General features: G+C 45.3%; 1 long non-coding RNA gene across 1 annotated transcript in view; it reads left to right on the top strand.

The window, feature by feature from the left end:
• The first annotated feature begins 3,263 nt into the window (after positions 1–3,263).
• Positions 3,264–16,941, top strand: part of LOC119373572 (uncharacterized) — a 29,174-nt gene continuing 15,496 nt past the window's right edge. Inside the window, exon 1 of the long non-coding RNA XR_005179898.2 lies at positions 3,264–3,457. This is a non-coding gene — a long non-coding RNA (uncharacterized LOC119373572). The remainder of the gene's footprint in view (positions 3,458–16,941) is intronic.

Raw genomic sequence — 16,941 nt, forward strand, 5'->3', positions numbered from 1 at the left:
GCCTTGCAAAGTGGTTTTGCACTGCGTCCTTTATCCGGCCACCTTTGACCAAGCGACGATGCCATAGGACGTCACGGTAAATACCATCATGATGACGTCATTTTGACGTCACAAAAATTTTTCTGATCTCTGACATCATGATAGCGTCATATGATGACGTTAACTCATGATAATTTCTTGGATCACTCGTGTTGACGCCGATGGCGCCGATGTTCAGTGTTCGCGGTTTGATGAGGCATCGAAGGCTTTCGCCTTAATATGGAAGCGCATGGTGCCTCTGCTCTAAATTCTCGCGCACACGCCATCATCTCTCCGCGGTATTGAACACTAACATCATAATACTGACACCATGTTGGAACAGCAGTACAGTGAGACGCTGCGTGTCAGGTGTCATGTGAGAGCCTTTTTATATTTTACACCCCAAAATGCTCTGCCACAGGAGTTTATTGTGACGAACACCGCCATCCATTAACTAACTGTACACGTGGCTCGCCATGTTCACCGAGTGGCGCTTTTCATACCGGTCTGGCCGCACCGCAGAGCACCTTCTTACTAGGCAAGGTTATGCATAAAAACTGATGATGCCCCTATAGCTGACACACTTGCTTCGTGTAACATTTCAGTTTGTCGCTATCGCATTCAAGGTTTTTCACAGCGACTCTTATTAAATCTTCCGAATAAATTATACTGTCTTTCGATCTTTCCATTGCTTCAGAGCAGCAAGTACAAACTCGTGGTAGGAGGGAGCAGTTTAAAAGTCTTGCGAGTGCTGCCTGCAAATAAAAGTCCATTCAGGATGAAGTACAAATTATTAAGCTACAATAAATCGTCAGTTTATGTTTTTTTTTTCCTTCTACCTTAATTTGCTTTTAAGGCATGCGTGCCCCTGTCTTATAGCAAACGTTTATGGGTAATTCTTTGAAACATTGGATTAAACTGAAATCCAACGACCGCTAAAACGGAAGATTGGAATACATCAACTATAGAAACGCGCGTTATCTTTCTTAAATAATTTATTCGAAACCTTCAGTGCTCACTCTTCCAGTTTACATCATCTACAATGCTGTTTCGCTCTGCCAGCTGGCATATGACGTAACTTGCACGCCTGTATTTTGAAAAGTAAAGAAATGAAAATAAGAAATTACACGATATAAACGTACACAAAGAAAAAAACATAAGAATGGCGAGGACAATCCAGTTTTCTATCAATGTCAAGGCAACGTAAACGAAGACCTCTGCAGAAAGGCACTATTGTCTGAGAGGAAAGTTGGACGCAACGAAATTTTTCGCAATAAGATTAATGTAATCTGCAAATTTCATCTGCTTGAGTTTTAAATACATCAAAAGTTATGACGCTTCGTTTCACTCTGACTTACTAAGTTGCGAACGCCCGAAAACACAGTTAGTTGGCATTATTTCCAAAAAATTACCAATACACTAGACTATTCATATAGATCACAAATAAAGTCGTATGCTTAACACTTCTTGATTTGTTAGGAATAATACAATGAGCGCTTACACAGATGAGAATCCGCAATAGTTGTCCGCTGACATTTACGTTTCGTATATCGGGACTTTGAAATGTGACTAGGCAAGTACTGATTGTGCTTAATATTCCATGGCGGATTTACCTTCGGATGTTCCATGCAGACTCCGGGGGTTCATGGACGGCTACACTGTCCAACGCACTATTAATAATCAGTCTCACCGGGAAGAGCTTCGAAGTGGCATTCTGCTGTCACGGAGGTTGCGACCAAAGAGTTCGCTACACTAAATCTCACTGAATGCAAATGAGGCGCTTTTTTGTATAGCTACAACCACCTTTTGTCCTTTTTGCAGCGGGAAATGTTAGTTCGGGAAGAGGAGCCATATATACAAATACGTTCGTAGGATCGACCTTGCCGCGTCATCCCAACCCTTTTGTGTATTATTTTTGCATCCCAACTGGAACGTTCCGTAAGCCACTACAATGCAACCATACGTTTCCGGCAGAAAAAAATATGTAAATGTAAGACAAATATACAAGGAATACACGAAATTTACGTGTATTCGTTCAGAAAGCATGTTAAAATATTGGATCAGCATACGGAACGTTTGAGTAAGGTAGTAGCGTGTTGAGCACAATCGCCGCCTTTCAGAACAGTTTACGCCATAAATCGGAACAATTCGCAAGCTGCTGGCCTACAAATCTAATATCACACCAAACATAGAATGGCCCGCTGCAGTCTCAGAGCCCAACCAGGTGCATCGTGTTAATAGGCTCAAGGCAATAGGGGACCGCATGGTCATATTTCCTTAATCAATGTTTTGTTCAGATACATAGTGTATTAATAATGAAATTACAATCACTCCTACTCGCATGCCCACATTTCCAAATTTCACAGCATCACTGCAATGGTGATGTTTGTCATGTATGTTTTCAAACACCCGCGTCTGCCGAAACTTTAATATCCCTTAAGTGCTCTTTAGCGAAGACTTCCGAAACAACGGACGAAAAAATTGCGACACACACAAGCGCTTGAGTGTGTCGCAAAGTTTCCTGCCTTTCCTCGGTAGTTTGCGATAAAGAAGAATTAATGAATTACAGACTAGCCCGAACACGCACATTACCATGTTTTATTATCCCGCCAGCCGCAAGATCTCAGTGCCCCGACCAAGCCCTTTAATTAAGCCCCCCAGCAACGCAAGCTGTACTTGCACGTTTCAAATGCGATTTGAACAAAGAATGTTTCCTATATCACAGTTCCTCGAACCTTCCCAACAATGCTTCTTCAGAATAGTCAAATAGCCGCTGTCCGCATACCACGTGAATGTAATTGTTAAAATTTTCCTCTGCATTCAAAACTCTTGTAGCGTTGCCTGTAGGGACCTTTATAGCAAGAAAGTGTAGTGAAGATTTGCGAAAGAGTGTTCAACGCCCGAAAACATTGATCTTTTGAAAATACTTTTTTGTAAATTTTGGCGTTTCCTTTGAACTACGCACGCAAACATCTCTGCACATGGGCGATAAGACATAGATGTATGGTTCTGCAACTTAAGACATCTCTCTTAGGTTCGGCCTTTTTTGACCTAGAGCGGTGGCTACTTACGATTTTATGGAAGGCAGCGTAGCATGCACTTTCATTATGTATGACAATTGTGTTTCGCAACCATTATGTTTCTGTGCCGACATTATGTTTCTTTGGTACATTGTCATAGTATAGTGTGACGAATACTTTAAAGTGCTATGAAAGCGGGCCTTAGAAACTCTGGCAGTGCCAAACGTATGAATCAGCGCGTAGCATGTTTGGTTTCGGAGATTTCAATTAAGGTGAATTGCTTATACATGCAGCCGAAGCCAAGCATGCGATACACACTTACAGTAACATTTGCCCTGCTTCTTGCCATTCGCGCGTTTGAGACGAAAGCCTACTATTTTGATCTCCAGGAAGAATCGCGTTTTCATCCGCAAGACCACGTAAGCTTATTTTTTACTTGCCTAAGTGCCAGGATGCAAGGTTTACTCGAAAAGCTAGTAGTACTGAATTAGTAAATTATCGGCCTTTCGCATGTAACTATGGGCAGAATTTGACGCGACGGCCTCAACGCTGTTTAAGAAAACATAAGACTGATGTTTATCAACCAGCCTCCATTAAGCATCCCCCAATACGGCTCGACGTTTCACGCACCCGCACTATAAACAAATTGGGACATAAAGCTTGCTGTTGCGGCTGTTCTAACGTAGCCATTCCTTTATTTTCGAACGTTTATATAGTTATGTGAAAAATCTCCACTACTTTTCTTAGCTTTAACATTTACTTAAAACTGCCATAGTGAAACTGTATTTAACCATGTCACAACACTGAAACATTGTTATCGCTTGTATGACAAGTGATAGAACCTTGCCTGCGTAATGACTCCAAAGGAGACCACATGAGTCCTTGAGATTCCCTTACTCGGGCCGAGGCACATCACACTGGTAAAAATTGATTGCTGGAAGCTGTAATAGACAATTCTCATTTTGCCCAACGCTTGTGTGTTGCCATTATTCGGTGCATTCCCAAGCCCTCAGGGCGGTTCTATAAGCTCAATAAGAAACAGACAGCAAACCATCATTGTAAGGGAGAAGATGGCAAAGAAGACGCAAGGGTACAGTTCTTAGAGGGCGAAAAAGAGGAGGTACGGAAATAAACAGTAATGGCAACCGTATTGGATTCGTGATTCCTCGGTGTCGTTACAATTTTGGCGCAGCCGACAGGATCCTGGGCGCCTGAACAGCTCCGATTTTCCGACGACCATGCGCGTCGACGTCGCTGCAAGATGTGTCAAGACGGTGAGCGTTGCATGCTGCGTCTATGGTGGAAAGTCGATCTGTCCGCGTGAGCTCTGACTGTTCGGCGACATATCGCCAATTCTCGAAAGAAGATATGAATTGCGAGGAATTTAAAGCGGCCATCGCGCATACTGGTCGGCTCCATAGTGAAGATAGACTACACGAAGCCGGACTGACAAAAGAGGAGATTGCTAAAACAGACAGCCTGTTAAGAGGCAAAGATATTTTCCAAGATATAATCAAGCTGCAGGAAGAAAATAGCAAGCGGCAACAACATCTGTTGGAGCTTATAATGCAGACAGGAGTTGACCGATCTCTGAAACCACCTTTGGAAGTAACTAAGCCAGAGATCTACGATGGATCATCATCAACGAGTGCTCAGGCCTGGCTTGACTTCTACGAATACGCATGCGATCAAAATTTCTGGAATCACGATCGCGACAAAATAATGCACATGCGATTCTACCTGGGAGGCGTTTCGAAGACCTGGCATGACATCCGAGCAACAGAGAAGGCAGGACATCCTTGGGCGGACTGGAGGCAGAGCTTTCTAGCGACATTCTGTGAAAGCAAGTTTCAAAGTTGGGACCGTGCAATAGCCTTGAGGTACCTCTCTGGTCCTGTTACGAACTATTTTTTCGAGAAGTGGAGGCTATTGCATGCGGCGGACTCTGCACTCTCCGACTCGTCACTTGTGTGCCTCATCACGTTGGGACTTCCTGAATGCATGCAGCGCCATGTTCAGCTTGGAACACCACGAACGCCTGAGGAGCTACTGCACATTATGAAGCTGTTGTTCGTTCAAAAGCGACAGTCTGCGGCAAGAGAAGTGACCACCGCTGAAATGTTTCCAGCACCTGGATGGCCAGACCCATTCAGCGAACCCGAGACGTCTACGAAAAACACAAGGCAGACAAAGAAAAGGAAATTTACCAAAGGATGTTCTGACGACCCTTCGTCCCAAGCATACGAAAAGATTTTTCTCACGGACCGCGCCAAGCTAATATACGTGCCTGCGCAAGTAAATGGTAAGGATGTGAAAGCTCTAGTTGACAGTGGAGCGTCAATCACTGTCATTAACAAGGACGCGATTCCTCAGCTAACTATAAGAAAAGATTGTCCCGTCATCGTGTACGGCTATGATGGCAGGAAACAACTGTATGATGAATGGACAGAGATCTTGTTTACGGGTCAGGGCAAGAGTACGACTGTGAAAGCACTGGCCCTTCACGGAGTGAACTATCAACTTCTTTTGTCCCGCCCGGTAATGCAAGAATTGCGTTTGAATCTATATTGGGATGGACAAGTTACCACACATGATGATCGCCTGCTGACTACCTTTACAGCCGTTGCCAAAAACCCCCGCGAGCCCACTGCCGCAGAAGACGTCACACGCATGTATCCTGAGTTACTTTGTGTAGGCGGATACCCGAAGGCGACCACTAAGTTTCAAGTACCATTTGAGCTCCGAGATAGGGCCATAGTGAAGCGGAAGGCTTAGAACATGTCCAGAGAAAAGAAGTTGTGGCTGAAGGCAGAGCTACAGAAAATGCTTTATGCCGGTGTCATACGCCCTTCTACGTCTCCTTTTGCTTCACCGATATTTATTGCACCAAAAGAGGACGGAACATTTCGTCTCTGCACCGATTACAGGCAGATAAACAAGCAGACTGACCTTTTTCTCTTTCCAATGCCACATATTGACGAAATAATCAATGAAACCGGAGGCTGCAAAGTGTTTTCGCGTCTCGACCTTTGCAAAGGCTTCTGGCAAGTACCTCTGCAAGACGAAACGAAGAAGTTTTCGGCATTCATTACGCCATTTGACGTGTATGAGTACAACCGGCTGCCACTTGGCTGGAAAAATTCTCCAGCCTGGTTTCAGAAGATGATGAGCAGTGTTTCGAAGCCATACTTGGGAGTCTTCTGCAACGTTTATATTGACGACATTATACTGTACTCAAGATCAAAAGAGGAGCACGCTGGACATCTCAGGAAAGTGTTACAAGCACTTAGTGACGCGGATGTCCAGACCAATGAGAAGAAAAGCGAGTTCTTTAAGTCGAAAGTGGTTTTCTTTGGAAGAGTGTTCGACGGAACGACCAAGAGCACGAAACAGGAGTCCGTTCAAAGGGTCGCAAAGCTCACGAAGCCACATGACATTCACTCCGAGTTTTTCTTGGACTCGCAGGCCACTTCAGGAGTTTTATTAAAGATTTCTCCAAGATGACGAAGTGCCTGACGGAGCTCACGAAGAAACAAGTGCCTTTTGTTTGGACCGAAGATTGCGAAAGGGTTTATCAAGAACTTGTACGTCGTATATCATCGGACCCTATTCTTACTCTACCGGACTATAGTTTACCTTTCGAGATGAATACGGACGCTTCCAATTATGGTGCAGGGGCGGTTCTGTGCCAAAGAGACCTCAGTTCACCTCCAGCTCAACAGCTTAGGTTTATAGGATACTACTCCTACACCTTCAACCCTACACAGCAGAATTATTCCACAACTGAGAAGGAGGCTCTTGCTGTTTCAATGGCTGTGCGCTACTTCCGATCATACATCGACGGAAGAAAGTTTTCATTATATACGGATCACCAAGCATTAACGCACCTGTTGAATATGTCGGAGCCAAGGGGAAAATTGGCCCGATGGGTCAATGAACTTCAACAGTACGATTTTGACGTCTTCAACCGTGAAGGTAGCCATCTTACTGACGCCGACGCCCTGTCTCGGTTGGCGGTCGAGATCCCGCATGGAACAGTTAACTTGACGAGATTATGGGAAGGGTATGAAAGTCTGCACTTCAAGGATGGCATGTTCGTCGTACCAGACACACTGATTCCGAAAGTGCTTCACTTATATCACGACAGCCCCGAATCAGGTGGTCATGATGGCTTCTGGCGAACGTACAACAAGCTTCTCAAACGGTTCACATGGACAAACATGAAAAAAGACGTCGAAGCCTATGTCAAGTCGTGCCACTTGTGTCAAGTGAATAAAGCGAAATACCGGCCTCGACCCGACGAGCTCGTCTTGCCAAACCATTCGGACAAACCCTTTGAAGTCGTCCACGTAGACTTTGCGGAACTGAAAAAGAAGAGTTCCGGGGTTCGCAAGACACAGTCTTTCTTGATTGCCATAGATCAGTGCTCCAGAATGGTAGCGGCACGTCCTGGACGAGAAGACACGAACAGCGTTATCGCCTTGCTTGACCGAGCGATATTCTCACCGCTGAAAGTCGTCATATCTGATAATGGACCCGCATTTTTAAGCAAGAAACTTCAACAGTGGGCAGATAGCCGTGGCATTACACTACGCCGTTGCGCTCCATTTCACCCGCAGGCGAATGGAATGGCGGAAAGGGTTATACGTGACATCAAGCAATTCATGTCCATGTACCCAACGTTTAAAGGCGGATGGAAGTGCTGCCTAGAAGCGGCTGTGGCCCACCACAACAGAACACACACTACGAGTCTTGGCTGCAGCCCGCATTTTGCTGCCTATAGCGAAGTGCCCATACTGCCAACCGAAAAAGAACTTAAGATCGATGATGAACTGCAATTGTTTGAACACCGAAAAACCAACCAGGAACAAAGGAGATACCGAAAGGCGATGAAACTCCAATTCGACAAGCGACACCAAGGACACAAGCCGGATATTGGACTGAATGATCTTGTGCTCGTGCGGAAGGGCCTGCCTGGTAGCGACACAAGAATTCTTGGACCGTTTAAAGTCATAAAAATATCGCTACAGCAAGGTGTGCTAAAGAGCATTGGCTACCTCAATGACGGACAGCTTGAATTCGCCGCTACAAGCAACGTTCTTCGGTATCACCCCAGGAGGGGTGACGACAAACAACGGGGGGAGTGTAAGGGAGAAGATGGCAAAGAAGACGCAAGGGTACAGTTCTTAGAGGGCGAAAAAGAGGAGGTACGGAAATAAACAGTAATGGCGACCGTATTGGATTCGTGATATAATACATAAACGATGGTTTGCAGAAGTGCCAATCCCTCTGCAATCAGCTTTGCAGATGGTGTTTAACCGATCTTTGGGTCGGTCCCCTCTTTTGGGTGAAATAAAGTTTTGATCATCATCATCTTTTTTAAGTGGAGCACACGAGCGCGTGGCCCTAATTCTACAGCCGGTACTTAAATCATCGACACGTGATGTAAAAAAGGAAACGCGTCCGCTCTGAACGACATTTCGTAGAGGCAGGAATAACCAGGCACGATCATTCGGAAATCATCTGCCGACTGTCATTCCGCGCTAGGCGGTTGTTCTGAGCATGAATAAATAGCTCCAAAAGAAGAAGTGCTTTTTCTTCCACATGCTCGCACTCGAAGCAGACACCGTAGACGATAGGCTACCCGCTGGCGTGCCGTCCTTCATAAAGTATAACCAGAGTCCTTCAATGCTTTTCTGGTCAAGAAACTCCTCCGTAACGCTATGGGGTGAGCTACTATGTCGCCCCAGCGGACGCGCGGCGGCGCTAGGAGCGCGCAGGGGGTATTGAGGAGAGCTTCGGTATGTAGGGAGAGTGGGGGGTCCGAGCAATCCGACGGCATCGGCGTTCAGTTTTCCTCGTTGCTTCTTAATTTGTGTGACTGACAGGTGTGAGAAATGTGTGCGACGACACGGATAGTGTACGTGAGCGACGATGCCGAAGACTTGTTGTGTACCGGGTTGTCCCTCCGGCTACAGAGGCACGAGCGGAAAGGTGTCGTTGTTTAGTGTGCCGATGGACGGCGATGAGAGGGATGAATAGAAACGTGCAATACCGCGATAGGAAGCTGCCGGATTAACCTTCGATGTTGAGCAGGTTAGAATGTGCGAGAATCATTTTGACGCCATCGACGTTATTCGAACGGACGACTTCATAGTGAATGGAGAAAATGTGTCTTTGCGACGCGAGAAGGCAAAGTTGCGGGCCGGCGCTGTTTCTTTCGCAGCTTGCTAGTTTTTTAGAATAACAGAGAGCCGAGCTAGTTGGTAAGTATTCATTCTAAAAAGACACGGCGTGCAAACACGGACACAAGGACGAAGTAACGATACCAGGCGTTTGTGGTGTCGTGACTTCTTTCTGGCGTCCGTGTTTGCACGCCCTGCCTTTTTAGAATAGTTCTTTAGGTTCTTTCCAGCTTATTAAATGCTTTGCATTGTTTCTTTGTTTGCCGTTGTTAAAAAAAAGCGTTTTTTTTCTATTTTTATTGACTGAATGTCAACTAAGGTATCTTATTTTTAATTTTTATATTGTACTTCAGAGTTTTCCTTGTTTTTCGCATTAGCTTGCTCTCTCCATGTACTGGCCGTGCAGAGAGTTTCCCTACGCTGGGAAAATGTCGCTATTTTTGCAATAAAAGTTTTTCTATCTTTCTCTTTCAATTGTAGCATTCTTGCTTTGTTTACTGTATATTAGTGGCTCGATAGTGCGATGTTCTCGAACATGTGCATTAAAATAAGCAATTATAGGGAAGTATGGACGCAAAGGGCGTTAGTGTTTCCTCAGCTTGACACGTTTTTGGGTATTTTGCCCCGTGTTACGTTTTCCACGTTCTGTATAATTCGAAAGCGCAACAGAGCTGTGCTTGTGACCACATATGTGCTTATTTTCTCTAGATTAGCAAAACGCGGTTTCGTTTCAGTTAATCACGTCTCCCCTGTGCAGTCTTCATTAAGAAAATCGTTGCATCACGCGGTGCGGACGTCCATTTAAGGAGTCAAAGTAACGCGCGTTTTGATTTGTGAAGGTACCACGAGCGCGAAGATTGGAGATACCCGCGAGTGCCTTTTCGACGCTGCACAATGTAAAGTGCGACACACTTTCGCTCGTGCAATGTCCACGTAACATGAAATTGTCAAAGTTGCTCGTAGACAATGAACAAAACGTGGTTACAAACTTGGAGTTAAGGCTAGGTTAGGTCCTAGAGATCAGCTGGTCTTCACCCGGCACACGGACGCTATACCTTGCGAAAGCTTCGTCCCTCCCGATTGCAAGTGTTGCCGAAGCTCTGTGAGGTAGGGTGCAGCGGAGTGAAGTTAGCTTTTATAAACTGTAAACACAGGAATGTAGAGCTTTTCTTTTTTGTAATGCGTCTGTGTTAAACTCCCGCGCCGTAGACGACCTGATTGTAAATAGCGCGATCGGCGCTGGCTCAACTCCCGCTACGAAACCAGTTATCGAGTTGGTGGGTTTGTAAGGCTTGTGCAGTGTGAGAAGTCTAGGTAAATATCCCGTGTTCCACAGCCTGAGGTAAGGAACCTCGCTGGAACAACATATGCAGCTAATATTGCCGCGTCGGCACGACTGTATGCATCGCAGCCTTGATATTAAAAAAAAGACGCGAAAGTAAGTTTTTTACACGCGTATGCGACTAACACATCGTATGTCAGGTGAAGTATGAATGGTAGTTGAAATATTGCGGTTTGATGCACCGTTAAACCATTACCTCCATCCGGCACAGCATTCAGCCGAGCGCAGCGCGTGCACGAATGCCCCCGCGTTGACCGCGGCGACCCTAGCGGCCGCCTCTGTCCCTGTATGAAACTGCGGGCGGAGTTTTGTGACCAGAAAAGCATTGAAGGACTCCGGTATAACCCTGTGTACTATTGCAAATCCCTGTGCTGCCCACCCATGAGAAGTAGCGCTGTTAAGGTACTGCTGTAATCAGTCGTATTCAGAACTCCTTGTGATGTGCGTTGTACTATATGCTCACGCTCCCAAATGTGTTCTTGTAGATTTCCAAATGGCGTTGTCATGCGATGGCCGCATTATGAATTTCCTTTCCTGCTCTTGCGGATCCACGATCTTCTACATTTGAATTTATGAAAATATTTGGTTAAGTGGTTCGAAAAGTTTCCTGGGACGTCGGCCTTAGGACTCTACATTCTATGCCGCAACTAAGGAACTGGGGCGGATGAACGAGAAGATAAAATATCTGCATACAGTACCGTCGAAAGCAGGCTTTCAGAAGCGCATCGTACATGATTGAATTTTCACGGCTTGCTATCGGCACATATTGCTGCAAAACATATTAGCGTAACCGCAGATGTGTTGCGGCAATCGCATTGTCTCGCGAGCTGTTGTTCTAATCTATCTAGAAAAGAACGTGCATCTGAACTGCACATTGAACACTTTAGTTTTCTTCACCCGTTTCGCCATATTTTATGTCCTTATTTACGTTATGTCCTTATTTACTATACAGCCACAGTATTCACTCTAGCCGAACCGACCATTAGGCTTAGAGCTGTACTCCGTGCACAAAGATCGCTGTGAAGATCGTGGATATTCAACTGCGAAGAGTCTAATTACTGTTCAAATGCAGTTTCGATCATAACTGACTAGAGCGAGGTCATATTTGCATCTTCGACTACAAAAATCATAAGCTAAAGACGCCGAGATTGAGCGTTACAGCGGATAACTGCTGCCGGTGACGCGCGGCTTTCAGCGGTAGGGATCAATACGGAAGGACAGTACTAGAGTAGACTGATGTAGATTATCAGACGAATACAAATGTCATATTGTCTAGCGAACGATAAGTTATTTCGATGCAGTTATATGAACTACATTCACGACACTCGATCATACACTTCAGAGAAAGCGCACGCGCGAGCACTCGACAGATGAATATGTTGCGTATACATACGTCCGTCGCCTAACTAAAGCTAAAGCTACACATGTGTAGGACACGTAATAGAAAAATATTTTGAAAATATTCAATATTTTTTTTTTCTTTCTACATCTCGCGATCCAATATAAACCTTATACGATGACCACCAAGCACGCCAAGTTTTTTTCCAATCTGCCGGTATTGTTCCCATTGCGCGGGCAGACACTATACAGCGTGGCCAGTGCCTCCCAGCGCACTGTTAGACACTGGGCCGCACTGTGCAGTATTCCCAGTGTCTTTCAGCGCACTGAGTAGCACTGGCCACATTCCGCCGTATGGCCCAGTGCTTCACAGCACGCTGCAGTACACTGGGAGACACTGTCCAGCGTTTGCAGTGCTCCCTAATGCGCTGAAAGGCACGGGAAACGCTTGTTTTTTTTTTTTTCGATAGGCCACCAAAGAAAGGAGACTACAATATGACAATGCGATGAAAAGAAAGTAACATATAAACTGTTTTTCTTCTACCATAAAACCATTGTTGGCTTGTTTTCTTTGAGGGTCAAAGCTCTATAATCATCTACTGCAGGAGTAATACCGGTTAAGTCAGGCATGATTTTAGTAAGTGAGAAAAGAGCCTATTCTACTGAAATACACGTGTTATTGCGCTGTTTTCAGAACAAAGGATATGGTAGAAGCTGCAGAAACAGCACTGAATGCGCACTAGGGCTATGTTGTGTGCAAATACATTCACAAACAATTTGCCAGTCCATGGCTTCACCAGGAATGCCTTGCAGCAATGAGCAAATAAGGGGAAATTGCTATTACAAGCACTGCCCTTGCACCTGGGGATATGGTAAGGAAATCCGTTTAAGAGCTGGTTTAAATAGTGTATATATATATGAGATCACCGTTATTTCTAGCAGTGGTATCTCTTGTATAGCTGAAGCTTTTCGTTGACGCTAGAAAAAGACCTGCACAAAAGATGCAGCACAAGAAATTTAAAATTCTTCACCACTGAGTGGCCAAGATACTTGAGCAAAAAAAAAACAACGTTTGAAACCATTTCTGAATTGGTATCAAGAGCAGTGCAAATGTCTCTGTAGCATTCTACCACGCACACATGACAGCGCACAAAATGCGTCATGCACCAGGTGGCGTTCCCGCGCTCTCTCCCTCCCTCTCTCAATTTCGTTTTCGCTAGACGCATCGCCATCGGGCGGTGCTGCCGCAATGTTCAGACGTAGCGAGCGTACGAAAATTTAGATGCGGGTTCCTTTCCTCCTAATAGACAACAAATCTTGAAGTTTTCATTTTTTTGCGAATCAAAGAGCAAACAGCGCCTAGCCACTGGCCCATTTTGATGTCTAATAATATTTTGGAGATCTTCACGGAATAAGTGACGCAAATTGCTCCCAATGACTTTCTTCAAATATGGTTTCTTCATGGTCGCTGCCTGACTCTCCTTTCATTAGACAATACACTACGATTGCAGGGAAGCTTCGTCAGTGTTTGTGAAGGATGATGAGGCAGGCATGCAAACAAACATATAGCACATGTTGTAAAATATCAAGAAAAGATATAGATGAAAAAAAAAACAGAAATGTGCTCGCGAAACAAGGGGCACGTACGATATTGTGCATCTTTTTTAATTGGTACACCCCCTTTATAAAGTGTACATGTGCGAAAAATGAGATAAAATACTTGTCAATTATTCCAGTCCCATCACTCATCGATATATACGTTAGTACATCAGTTGAATGACGCACCGATGTTTAGGCCCCGTTCACTGTAGAACTCGAAGCAGGCGAAAGCGGCAATGCTTACTCTAAATGCACTCACTCCGCCGCCTTAGCGAGCGGAGTATTACGTGGGAAGCCCGATCGATCTGCGGCTGATTTTGACGGCGCAGGCTGATAGGACGTCAATAGAACAGCCGGTTTTGGTAGCGATGTCGTTCGCCGGCGCCGGTGTCCGTCGGAGCTGATGCGCAGAATGAGAAAAGCAAGTAGGGTTCTTGCAGAGACTGAACCCAGGCATTGCTCCTCGCGGCCATAAATTCTACCTCAGAGCCACGCCAGTGCTTCAAAGTTGTTGCGGAAAAACGACGTATACAGGCGTCATCAAGGGCGAGGTAACATGTTAGCAGATAAATTATTGTGTGGCACAAGAGCAGGATTGCACGAGCTCTCACACCCTGTTAATAACATAACGAGTGGACGGCTGAAAGCTCGCGGCGATTACGAAGCGCTCAGCCACAACTTTTCATTAACATCATCATCAGTTACAGCACCAACAAAGTTTCCAACGACATAGGTGCGCATATTGCCTTTGAGGCACGTAATCAGTATTTTCCTACTCAGCAATTTCATGTAGTGGGTACCGCTTATGCACCTCCTGCTGGTGCCCTGAAACCAAGAGCTTGAAAAGGTCAAAAGTATTTTTTCTCCGTTTTGTGCATGAATAGCTGGAACTCTCTTCTAAATAAAAAGCTCCAAAAACCGGAAAGATGACATGCATGCATTGAATTCATTAAATAAAGAACAGCAGGCACAATTCGCGAAGGCGATGGCTGCGCCGGCACAATCAATGCAGGCATCGTCAAAAAGCGCATTCACTAATTTGCGACCGGTTTTCGTGGTTTCACTACCCTGCTGTTTCCCTAGACGAACAAATTTGAAGGATATGCATTTACAGCTTATGATGGCACGAGTCCATATCAGCCGATTTTGGACGCGTACGTGTCTACCGAAGCTGCCGGCGGTGTCCATCGCAGCTATTGCTTACATTGAAAACAAACAAACGCAGGTTTCGGCACATAAAACCCCAGGCTTTGTGGACGTTCAACAAATTCTATACCATACAGTCAAGCCTTTACATGAATGTTCTCAAGGAAAATTCGCGCTACATGCGTCATCCTAGAAAAGGAAGCGTGTTAACAGACGCGATGTTGCTTGGCAGAACACTAGAATTCCAGCAGGCGTAAGACAATGTGATTGCTACACGAGCGGGTGGTTTAATCCTTTCTATCTATTACAAAGAGTTCAGCCATAACTCCTAACGATCCTCATGATCATCGACTACAAAACAATGTGCAGCTAAGAACGTGAGCATATTAGCTCAGAAAGGCGCAGTGGCTGCTTCCGGGTTCCTAAAATGGGAGTACAGTTGGAGCCGTCAATAATGAATCCCATCTAGACGGAAATTCTCGCGGCAACGAGGTAGCCTGGCGTCTCCGGCGAACGTTCATAGGGTTCCATGCATTTGCCCCCATTCGACAGCGAAGATATTTTAAAAAGTACTCCCGCAAAAACGTGGAGTTTCAGGTAGTGAGTTGCAATAATTTTTTTCAACGGGTGAGCTAGTCTAGAACCCAGTAGTACAAAGATTGCCGCACCGGTCATTACACAAGTCAGGCAAGTACGCTTCCACCAAAAGTATCATTGCTGCTTACATTCGTTTGGATGATGATGATAGCAACAAGACCCTTTATTTGGCTGTGAACAGTTCTTCGGTAACGCCTCTGATTTCAACTACGTCCGCACATGACGATTTAATTGACGACGCCCACGAAAGGGACGTCATGCGGACAGACATTGTGTATCTGTACCACGAATTTCTACCAACTAGCACAAACCGGTATTAATTTCAAAGTCATAGTATTTATTTTCTCAAAAGACAAATACGAATTTTTAGTGGGCTCAGTGCTTTGTGTCAAGGGAGTGAGCACGATCTCAGAAGCAGCACGTCATTGAGTGTACTCTCTGATGTGCGAGACCGCTGTTCTGATAAGGAGATCGCCAGGCCTCAGCGACACACGCAGCACAGTCACAACGAAAGCTGGAAGAGCGGACTTTGAAGAGCCAATTTTCCTCATTCTTCGGAGTCTCGTGATACACGCTACACATGTGTAAGGCATTATGTGCACTTTGCGCTGTGTCTGATGATGATAACAAATTATGGCTGAGCACTTTGCAGTGGGTGGGCAGCAGTGTGGCGGAATGGGCGCCTCCATTTCAATTCCATGGCGGGGAATTAGAACTTGCCGCAATTCCATTCCTTTCAATTCCTCGGAATGAAAAAACTTAGCCCATTCGCACTCCGGGAGTGGCCGGGCAGTTCAATTCCATCAATGAAATTCCTCCACGTAAGAAAGGCATCTTGATAGTTTTATTGAGTTAAGAATGAACACCCCACAAAGCTGATGTCATTAGATGCATTAAGAACTGCAAAAGTACGCAAAACAGGTTACCAAGGTCGAGGGATAGAAGCTTCGTTACATATCTCGTGCAGTACAACCACCCTACTAATTCCCATAAGGGCACTTCTCCCGCTACCTATAGTATTTGCATGGTCAGCATGTCTGAACGAATGGTGGTGTTTTAATATTGTTTATGCTTAAATGCGTTATTGCTAAAATGACGACGTAGCGTATTTTTATGATGACAAAAGTAGTATTCACGAAGACTAAGCAGTTTTGCCACGCGTCTGGAGCGGTTGTGAATATGGATAAAAATAAGATTTGGTTAATTGGGAATAAGATCCTCTAGATCTGCTGGTATTAGTTGGAACAGTGCACCGCTCGGGCACCTTGTGCCTTTGTATCGAATACGGAACACTGGGCCGCACTGCTCGTCAGCACTCACGCTTGTCAAGCGCTCCTCGCAAGCATAGAAGCACTAGCGTGGCACTGTGGTGGAATACCTGACTGCCACGCAGAGGGCGCGGGTTGAAATGCCATCCGATCCTAGAAATTTTTCTCATTTATTTTTTTATATCACGCGACAGCCGTCACGGACACAGGTGGCGGTGGACAATTATGGCGCCAAAGTTAGCCGTTGTGATCTCATAACAGCTTTCGCTGTAACAAACTTCAGCGCCGACAATGCCCTCTCTACGCTGGCCTGCGTGACAGGCGCGCAAAAATACACTTGTGTTAATATAAACATCTCTGGTTACCACTGTTTTCGGTTTTCGCACAATTTCAACATTGCTTTGGAATACCTGCCTGAGGTACGCGCT

The sequence above is a fragment of the Rhipicephalus sanguineus genome, chromosome 11 (assembly GCF_013339695.2).
Source record: "Rhipicephalus sanguineus isolate Rsan-2018 chromosome 11, BIME_Rsan_1.4, whole genome shotgun sequence".
Taxonomy (NCBI): Eukaryota; Metazoa; Arthropoda; class Arachnida; order Ixodida; family Ixodidae; genus Rhipicephalus; species Rhipicephalus sanguineus.